The sequence below is a fragment of the Macadamia integrifolia genome, chromosome 9, assembly GCF_013358625.1.
Source record: "Macadamia integrifolia cultivar HAES 741 chromosome 9, SCU_Mint_v3, whole genome shotgun sequence".
Taxonomy (NCBI): Eukaryota; Viridiplantae; Streptophyta; class Magnoliopsida; order Proteales; family Proteaceae; genus Macadamia; species Macadamia integrifolia.
In genome coordinates, this window is record NC_056565.1 from 27,930,544 (window position 1) to 27,941,878 (window position 11,335).

Genomic DNA, 11,335 nt, shown 5'->3' on the forward strand with positions numbered 1-11,335 from the left:
AATAAGGCCTGGCTGAAGTTTAGGGAACAGGTCTGGTTTCAGACCCATATATCCTGACAGGGGAGATCTTATGGGCTGATAATCCAAGGTACTAAATTGCCCTGAGTGAGTGAGTTGCCTCCCAGAATTTCAGACCGAATGGACTGATATACAATGAGTTCTAACAAAGTCTTCCTAAACCAATATACCATTGGAAACAGAAAAGAATAGCAGTAAGAACAGAGAAGAAAAAAAGGATAGAAGAAGACGGATAGTGGTAGGAAGGAACAAGGAGAAACGAGAAAAAGAAAGAGAGGAAAGAAATTCACCAGAGAAGAAAGTGTCTGAAACGAACCAGGAGAAGAGAGAGCAAGAAGACATGCACCACTAACCTGTGTGGAAAATCTCAATTTCCCATTTCATTAAATTTTGCCCAATAATGAGCATAGTTGTCACAGCGCCAAGGCGAACCAAGGTGTTGGAGGGCTGTCTAAGCGCTTAGGCGACAAAGTCACCTGCCTTAAGGCAAACAGGGTGCCTAAGGCCCTGTTTGGTATCATTTTTCTTTTTGATTTTTGTTCATAAAAATAATTTTGGCTGCATTTTTTATCATTTATGGAGCTTGATTCTATTTAAAAAAAAAAAAATTGATAAAACACAAAAACCAAAAAGAGATCAAGAGTCATTTTGATTTTTAGTTATTTTTGCGCTGAACTTTAATGCGAACGTGCTTAAAATCCCAATATGGATAGGTAAATTAGTCATTGCTTTGTAATTAGAAATCCAAGCCCCTTGCCCCCTCTTCTTCAGTCCAAAGTGGAGAAAGATAATTATAAAGAAGATGGGTGAAGGGAATCTCTTCACCCATTTCTTCAAATAATCATTTTACACATAGAGGTACCAAACTATTTCTCATAAGAAACCATTTCTGTCCAGTAGTAACCAAACCACATTTATGTTTTGATAAAAAAATGGTTTTTATTAATGATTTTTGTTAAATAGGTAAAAATAAAAAAAGAAAAATGATACCAAAGAGGGCCTAAGGCGACCAAGTGTTATTTTTTTTATTTTTTCCTCTTTTCTAACATTATTTAGTATGCTACATGTACCTTGTATCATCAAAAATCAACGTTAAGCCACATCAAGTCATAAAAAATCAACACTAAACCACATCAAATCATCAAAAATCAATATTTAGAGAAATGCTCTTGTTGTATAAGTTTGACTGATCAAATGATTTTATTTTTAAATGAGACTTTCTGTATTAGGTATGACACAAAACCAGCTTTCCGACAAGTCTATGATTACTTAAATCTGAGTTGTAATGACAAAGTTATATTCTGGCCAAACTTATTTTAAAGTACGCGAATGCTATTAAAATCTCCTAAATGAAAATAATTTTAAGGGTAATTTATAGTACCAAATTACGCTCGCACCCCCTACTGTCAGTCTCTGTTAAATGAGGATTTGAAATGACAATTTTACCCTCTTGACTAAAACATCTATAGTACTGAAGAAACCCATCTCTAATCTCCTTCAGAGAAAGTCTCAAACAAAACTGAAACCCACTGTTCCTTCCTCCGCAATGTGTATCACCTAACGCCTCCTAACAAAACCTAAACCATAAAAATCCATCTCCAATCCTCTCTCAAATTCTCCCCCAAGTCAGCATCAGAAACCTCCAAATTTATAAAAATAGAGAACAGAAGGAAACGAAAATGACTCACTTGATCCGTTTGATCTATATCATCATCAAATAAAATAAAAGAGCATTAATTCAACCCAATCTTCCCTTCAACATCCCACGGGATCCGACCACAGAAAAGGAAACCCAAACGCAAGAATAAAAAATTGTTAGTAACACCTGCGTGATAATTGGTCAGGTGAGCAGCCTTCGATTCGTTAAAACTGGAAAGATCCTCGTCCAATGAGCACTGAATATAAGACCCCTCTGATGCCACTAAAATTAGTATCAGAACCGTTTCTTATTCGATTTATTTCCCCAAAACTGATCCATCTTCCTCCCTCTTCTCATTTCTTTAATCTTTTCCCACTTGTCTCAGTAAATTACTTGTTCCATACTTAACAAAAACACCAAATCTGTAATACCTAATATAGTATGATCCTTAAACGTCGAAATCATGCATTTGTTGTTCTCCCTTCCGAGGAAAAATGAGATCATTGCTCCTACTTAAATTGGTCCACACAAGCGTGCACTTATCTCCTCCTTTGAAGGGATCTTAAGCTATGTGATTCAGAAGTTTCTATAAGCCAATGTCTAGCTGTACAATAAGGCGAAGGGTATACCGCCAGTCTCTATTAAATGAAGATCCCTTTTGACTAAGTGATGGGGGTTGGACTTTTACCGCCACTGCTCTGCTCTTCACAATTTGGGGATGAAGACGATGTAGTATATGAGGCTATGTGATGGGGTTAGGGATAAGAGAAGGGTATATCAGGTACTTTATATTTTACAAGGGTATTTTGGCATTTAATAAAAAATAAACCAACTAATGTCAGCATTTGAGATATATTCCCTAACAGAGACTAACGGTAGGGGGTGTGAATGTAATTTGGTATTATGCAGGGGGTGCCTCTCTAATAGGGGTGTCAAACAGTGCGGTTTTGGTTATTCGATACGGTATGGTTCGGTTCCGGTTCGGTTTACATTTTGATAAGGTGAAACCAAAACCACACCGGATAGGAATAAGGTGAAATCGGAATCGTTTTCATCCAGTTTCGATTTTAGCGGTTTTTAATCGGTTTTTGTTATTCGGTTCACAACTGATTTACATGGGGTTAATAGTGTTGTTTTAGAAAATGGTATGCATCCTACAACTAGTGTGAATCCTACATATATTAAATTTCATAAAGAGTTAACAAAATATACATTTATTTTGCCAAGGACAATATATTTTCTATGTCAAAGACTACACATATGATAACTAATTAACTATGATCCTAGAAATTAGAAAATTAAGAAGTGTGATTGTGTGAAAGTGAAGCTCCTTTCTCAGTTAGTACTTTGCTTTTTTTTTCCTCCCCTTTTTTCGTAGAGACCCATCAAAATTCAAAACACTTTAAGTCTTTAATACTAGGTGCCGATTAACCATCGGTTTTTCGGTTCGGTTCGGTTCGGTTCCGAATCGGAATTATGGCCTATAAAACCAAAACCATATCAATTTACTACGGTGCGGTTATAACCGGTCGGTTTCGGTTCTGGTAAACGGTTTTGGTTATATATTGACACCCTTACTCTCTAATGGTGGCATTCTCTAAGGGGTGACGCTGTAAATTATTAACATAAAAAATAGATATATATATAACCAGACTTTTGGTTTTTAGTAATGTTTTACCACGATAATATTCATAAAATTTTCAAAATTGAGGAAAACCCCAGCATTTGAAAGTTTAAAATCGCCCCTACAACCAAAAATTCAATTGTTGTTTTTGGACTTGGTGGTTGACTTTTATCCTTTTGGAATTTGATTTTCGAACTTTTTTTATTGGATTTAAATAGGGGCATTTACTTATTTATGTTAATATCTTAAGTAAATGAAAAAATAATATTAAAATATTTCAATGATATTTGGCATAAATAAATACCAAAACATAAGGCGACATGCAACGCAACAAGGCAAAAAACGCCTAGCGCCTTGGCGTGACAACTGAATTACATCAAAAGGGCGTACCCGGTGCACGAGGCTCCCACAGGTCCAGGGGTGAGAACTACGCAGCCTTACCCCGAGAATATCGACAGGTTGTTTCAACCGCTCGACCACCAGGTCGCAACATTCGAACCTTACCGTTGGACCAAGCGTGCCCCTTTCACAACTGGATTAGATCATATCATATAAGTAAATATAAAAACTCCTACTCATAGATTACTTGAACTTGACTCCTATCCAAACTCCATGGCTGAAATAAACTCTCCTAACGTTATCTAATCCCCCAATGTAAAATAAAACATGCAAAAAACAAGCATAACCCTACCAACCCCAAATGGACCGGGTTCATCTTAGTTTGGGTTTCCAGATCAGATAATGTCAATTCAGCCACACAAATGCAACTACATCAATTCTCCCACTCTAAAAAGAACTTGATTCTGTCAAGTTTGGATGAGGACAAAGAATGTTGTCTAAGTCAACTCGATGGAGGTAAAACTATCTTGTTTCTGCTCGAGCTTAATGGCTAGAAGGTCCTCAGTGGGAAGATGCTCTATCTCAAGTCCACTACGCTTGAAAGAATAGGTATTCTCATGCCCAAAATGTTGCACATTCTATTCGAATAACATCAGTAGCCCAAGAAGGATTGACAAACCTTTAGAGGCAGCACGTCACATTGCACTATATCTATCAACCCACCAATGGAATATGTGAGCAAACCTATTATTGATTTTAAGATTAGTGTTGTTCACACATGCAACCTTGATTGGGATGTGGCTCTATTTCAACCCAAGCTTGCGAATGACGTCTTCAGAAATGACATTGGTACAATTGTCGGGTCAATCACCATAGTCCACAAACTATCGTTGCATTTCACCCTGGTCTAAAGCATGCTACTATGATGCCAATTATCTTCTTCATAATTTTTTTCTGGTCAAAAAAGGACGATAAATGTAGCAAGATTGTTGCTCTACATAACTGTCGCTATCGCTGCCTTCACTAAGATCATGCTCTGCCTCCAAATAAACTATCTTGTTCTATTTCTCTCCCAAAGCAGTGGCCATGAGAGCGTCCTTATCAACAAAGGTGACCTGACGATTAGGACACTAACCAGAGCTTGTTAGAACCATTCCTACAAGGAGCATAAGTGTGGTTTGGTAGTGTAAGATACAATGACGTAGATCAAAGCATGACGAAGAAGAGAGTGAACAGGAATTACTGTTCATGAGTTACTGTTCACGTGAACAGTGCTGGTGCCCCATATGGTTCTTCTAGAAGCATACAGTTGCCCCATCAGACTTGGAAGGAAGAAGACCAGAAGAGTTCAAGATCTGCCCATCGATTTCAGCAAGATTAGTTCCCAGGATTTGTTTCCTTTTTAGAGTTTTTTCTCAGGAAGCAAGTTAGTTTTGTTTATTAGATGATATCAGACTAATATTATTTTCTATTTACATGTTTTATTGGTTAGCAAGCTTGGTTTAGGAAAGAGTAATCTCTTAAGTTCTAGTTTCTATGCCCTGTTTCATCGGTTAGCAAGTAGCTTGAGGCCTTGAGTTGAGTTATTTATTTGAGTACATGTAAGGGCTATGCCCAATACAAGAAGTTGCTGAAAAAACGTTGGATTTTTTCCCTTCAATATTCTGTGTGATTCAGAATAGCTTTGTGAGATGCACCAGAATGGTAAGATACTGAGGCAAGTTGGTGGGATTCCAATCTAGTTCCAGGTGAGAAGCATGCCTATATCCTTCTATCCTTCCATTCTTCTTCTTCTCTATCCATCCATCGGCTCAGGGACAGTATTTTGAATCTTTCTACTTTCCATTAAAGATTAGACTGTTGGATTCTACTGTTTCTTTGGGTATTCTGGTTTGTTGATTCTTGTTCACAGTCTCTCTAAAGTTCTGCTACAGTTTTGAACTTAAGAAATCCAATTTTTACACAGATATTCAGAAATGCTTCTAATGTAGAGCTAAGTCACAAGAACTAATCCCAAGTAGATCTGTTGATTCTTGTTCACAAGTCTCTCTAAAATTCTGCTACAGTTTTGAACTTAAAAAATCCAATTTTTACGAAAGATTTTCAGAAATGCTTCTAATGTAGAGCTAAGTCACAAGACCTAATCCCAAGTAGGATCTCATATACAAACAAATCAGAATACTAAGTAAACACTCTATCCCAACAACAATACATAAGAGATCACCTAACCATAGGTGAACCGATGCAGTTGGGCGTGGGTAGAATTGGGATTGATTTGGTACAGTGATTTGTTTCCTTTAATTGTTAGTGTAGGGTGTGGTCAAGTTAGTAGGAAGATTAAGATTTTTATTTCAGTTGCTAATTTAATTAGTTTCCATGTTAATGAGTTTCCAATTGTTAGGTTTTGATTTTCTTTATATAGCCATGTAACGGAGAAGATTTGAGATTTGAAGTTTTTGAAATTGAATCTTTGTTTTGGCTGAACCTTGGCTGCCGTGACCTCATATCTCTCTCTTTTCTGATTTTCTCCTCTTCTTCTTCTTTCCCTTCTTATCTTCTTCTTTGCTGGTTCTGTTTTGTGACTCTCTCTTCGGAAAGCCCCTGTTTTGGGCAATATCTGCAGCTCTATTCAAGCTCTTAGATCTCCTTAGTGTCTGATCTGCTTGGACTGAAGTTTTGATCGAAGGCTTCCCCTCCTTGGGCGACCTTCACCCTAGAATCTTAACTTCAACGGGTCATTCTACTGAGAGAATCAAACCCAGGTTCAGATCTGGATCTGAATCTTGCGCCAGATCTGACTTGCAGAGGTCAATACCTCTTGTGCCCTTGCAGCCTGCGACTAATATTGCTGGATTCAAAAGAGCTGGATGGTGCGACCCTTTGCCTGAAATTTCTGGCCAGCCCAATGCCAAACCAGTGAGTTCTCCATCTCAAAGCTCTGCTGACTCCACCACTACAACCCTATTCCAAGGTTGAAGAAGACTCCAAGCTCCTCTCTTAAATCGTGAACTATCTTTTTCTTCTTTCCTTACTAATGCCCTTCCTTTAACCCTTATTTACACCCTGCCCTTAAGCTGTTTGCCATTCCTAGCTTGCCACTACCAAATAAATACTAATCACCTTTTATGTCCATATTTAGCTATCTAGACCCATGCATATCCTGTTATTTACAAACCTGCCACTCTTTATTAGGAACTTTCAATTATTTACAAGTTTGCCATTTTCTTCCTAGACTTCCACCTATTTACAGAATTGCCATTTAAATTTCAACTTGAATTATCTATTATTTTATGGGTCCATAAGCGATCTGATTCCTGCTTTTGGAACCCGGATCCGCATCATGAACAGCAAGGTATCTTGCAAATCTCAGCTATACCCAACACCACCTCATGAAGATGTCTAACCACAGGACGAGACAAAACAGTAACAGTCAAGTTCTATCGGCTGGATGGTGTTAGGCTAATATCCAAAAACCTCAACTGATCTCAGAATTAGCAACTATGCTTTCGATGGCCTTGACCTCTCAGTTGAAGGTAGAGGGTAGTTGTAATGGATCAACTTCTCAAAAATATGGTCAATTCTAGTGGCTGGATTGACAGAAAACAACGGAACTCAGAATTAGAAACTAACTCCAAAAATAGTAACTCACATACATCAACCACTCCAGGATTAGCCTTAAACGACCATCGAAGGGAGGTCTATAGCAAGGTGTTGTGCTGAAACCTGGTCTGCACCTGATGGATGAGTCTGCAACTCCTTAAACTCGAAGGCCCCAGCAATGGAGCTTCAAGTAATTGGTGCCGCAGGTTTTCTCTTCTTGTTCTCCAGCCAGCACTCGATAGTCACCAGTAGAGTAGTCTTCAATGTTCGAATAACTAGTCCAGCAGCAACAACAGGGCTTGATGGTCACTCAGATGCTGAATATTTCACAGGATAGAATAGAAGAAGATAGGATAAGGGTTTGAGTCTCCCACTCACAACTAAGCCTCTCACCTCAAGGTCTCTCACCTCACATAGGACTCTCTCCTACTGTACTGCCTCTCACAGCACTCATGGTTAACAATCAGTTTTTTCCATTCATTCATATTGTGGGGCTTGCAAATTCGGATCCAGCTCCTCTCCAATTATCAGGCCACCCAAGAAGTGCCCAAGGAGTCATCCAACAGCTGGGAGGACTCGGACATGCACCCCAACAAATGAGCGGGCATCCCCAGGTCCTCCCAGCCGTCAGATGGCTCCTTGGGCTGCCCAAGTAATTTGAGAGGATCTTTTTCCTGCAAATACACCCCCCCTTATTTATTGAAACAGAAACATTGGTTCCCTCCTTTCGTGGAAAGGAGGTCTCCTTCCATTCTGAAACTCCCTAAATTAGAAACCAAATACAAAGTACGATCTAACTTTGGCTAATTAACAAAATAGAAAGTCCTAAAATTACTAAATATATATATATATATATATATATATATAGAAAGTAGAAACTAAATCTGAACACAAGGACTATAACTACTCCAAGATTATTCTCCACGCAATTCAAGCATGGGTCCACCAAATCTTCTCCACGTAACTAGCCATGGGGCCAACTAAATCTGAAGAAAAATATCCTCTTTAAATCCAGTTGTTTGATGGCTACAAACGGGAAAAATATGGACTGGAATATAGGCTTGATACATGGCCTACATAAATCAGCCTATGGACCCACCAACACTGGCTCTATGATAACAAAATCTGGACAGGCTTACCCCATCAATATACATCACCTCACCCTGAATTAAAAAAAAAAAAAAAACCCTAGACCTCAGGTTTTGGAAAGTCAAGGGACCAACTGTGAGTGATGGATATCAAATTTCAGTCCAAACAAGCACTCTTACAGCTCACAATAACTAGGGATATAGTCCTTAAGACGTGGTCCCGTCTCCTCAAAAAACTTGACCGGAAAGACATACTCAAATGTGCTCAACTTCAAAATCAGACATGTATCATCAGTCATGTCCATGGAGTCTTCCGAAGTTGTCTTCGACCTTCTCCACTTCAAACTTGAGCTCCTTAGGCTCTTCATCTTTGTTGTTACAGTTACCTTAGTTGTAGGGGCCAAACATAGGACATGTATGCCAAAAGTGTATCATTTTTATTTCTAGCATCCTCAAGGTCGACACCATTGTTCTCTCCATCATTAAATACATTGTCAACTGTGTAATATCCTACAGGAAATTAGAGTTCCGGATTGGCTTCGATGGCCACAATGATGGAATTTTTGTTGCGACATTGCGTGCAGAACTTAGCAAAATCCCCATAACCCTTACAATGGTAGCACTTCATCTCTACTTCGTTGGACATAGGCGGCTTACCCTTGTCTACCGAGATTTGTGGAGCTTGAGCAGGAACCAACTTGGTTGATTTGCTGGAAGAAAAAAAAAATTTACCATCTCCAGATTGTGGATTGAACTGTTGGGTTGATGTTTTGTTATCAGATCTTCAGCCTCAGGAACTTCCTCAAAAAAATCATTTAAGCTAGATGTTGGTCACGCCCATTTTATCTCGGACATCAGGTTGTAACCTCAATCTGAAGCAAGAAATCAGTTGTTCATCTTCCTCATCTAATTCTGTACGAGAAATAAAAGACATCAAATTGATCCATCTACTCCTCAACTCACAAGGACAAAGGGTGTTAAGATGGTCATGGAGTCTTCGCCGAAAGATTTGGGGCCAGTACTTCTCCTTTAACTCATCCTTCATTTCCTCCCACGTAGTGGGTTCTCACCAATGATGCGATAACTTCTCCTCATGGTTCCACCATCATTCCCTTGATATTAAAAAAAAAAGTGTAGCAAGTGCACGAGGCTGTCGCCACTACGAAGTCTAGGTAGGGTCATAATGTATGCAGCTTTACCCCCGCTTCGTGGAAAGGCTGTTTCTTGAAATGAACGTGTGACCACTTAGTCACAATGGAGAAACCTTACCATTGCACCAAGGTCCACCCTTGCCGATGTCCCCACTAATTTGGAGAGGGGCCAGCTTCAATTTCCGTTCTTATGACAAGTTAAACAAGTTGAAGTACGAGTGCACACACCCAATCATAGAACTTCGGTGGGTCATGTCGTCCATTGAACTCCTTCAATTCCAGCTTCACCTTATGCATATCATCGAATTGCCTTGGGTTTGTATCACGATCAAAGCGGGCTGGATTATTATCTTTATAGGGGGGCCAGTGTGTGTATAATCATTTGTGCCTTAAACCACTATCGAAGGTAGGTATATGGCAAGGTGTTCTAATGCTGAAACCTGGTCTGCACCTGATGGAAGAGTCTACAACTCCTTGAACTCGAAGGCCACAGCAATGGAGCTTCAAGTAGTTGACGCCGCAAGGCTGCTCTTCTAGTTCTCCAACCAGCACTTGATGGTTAGCAATAGAGAAGTTGATGTAGATCCACATTATGGAAGGAAATATGAGAGGAAGAAGGGTCCAGCCTTAGTCCACCTAAGTGGCTAGGGTCCAGCCAAGAAGCCAGCCGAACCCCTACTTGGTCCACCTGAGTGGCTAAGTACAAATAAGGGCCGATTGGGCCCATCGGCTAGGGGAATAATTAGTAGTTGTTTTTAATTAATTAGTGGGCCATTGGGCCCATCGATTTGAGTAAGTGGTATGTCGAGTCCAAATTGTCTTAGGACTCTATTTGTTTTCCACATAAGTTTATTATTCCTAGTCCAATTTTGAATTCCTAGTTGTGAGAGTGTCTAGTCGTATTGGAAAACTAACTCCTAGTTGAAGTAGGAGTGTCTAGTCCTATTGGGAAACTAGCTCCGAGTAGTAGTTCGATTACTATTCTATCCTCTATAAATAGAGGAGCCTATGTACTCATAATTTTAGATTTAAATAAAGAACAATTACAGTCAATTGCTCAGAACAGCCAGGATAGTTGTGGGTGAGAAGCCCGGGCCGAGACAGCCGCTCCTTCCCCACTTTTCCCTTTGTTTCTTTTTGTTTAAAGCTTTCTATTTTATCCTAAAGTTACTGCTGTTGAAGTATATAACTGTTGTGAGTATTCAGAAGTTCAGATCTGTCCAAATTACAAACCAGATTTGATTCTCTCTCCTGAAGCCTGAGATTGGTTTATTTGATGGTCTTATTTCTTTGTTTCCTGATCCTATTTGTATTGTTTGGGGTTAAAAATTGCTGGGGTAATTTCTTGTAATCTACTCCTTCATTAGAAGTCCTCAATGTTTGAATAACTAGTCCAGTAGCAACAACAGGGCTCAATGGTCACTCAAATGCTAAATAATTCACAGGACAGAACATAGAAACAAGGATATCGATTGGTAGAAAATAGAAGAAGAGGAAGAAGATAGGATAAAGGTTTGAGTCTCTCACTCGCACCTAAGCCTCTCACCTCACATAGGATACTCTCTCCTACTCTACTGCCTCTCAAAGAACTCATAATTAACAACATGTTGCTGTCATTCATTCAAATCGTGGGGTGTGTGAACTCAACCGCCCATATTTATTGAAACAAAAACATTGGTTCCCCCTTGCGTGGAAAGGAGGTCTTCATATATTCTGGAAACACTCTATGTTAGAAAATAAATACAAAGTAAGATCTAACATTGTCTATAACAAAATAGAAAGTCCTGATATTAGCAACTACTATATATATATATATATATATAATAAAATAAAAAATAAAAAGCATATCAATATAGAAACTAAATCTGAACTATAC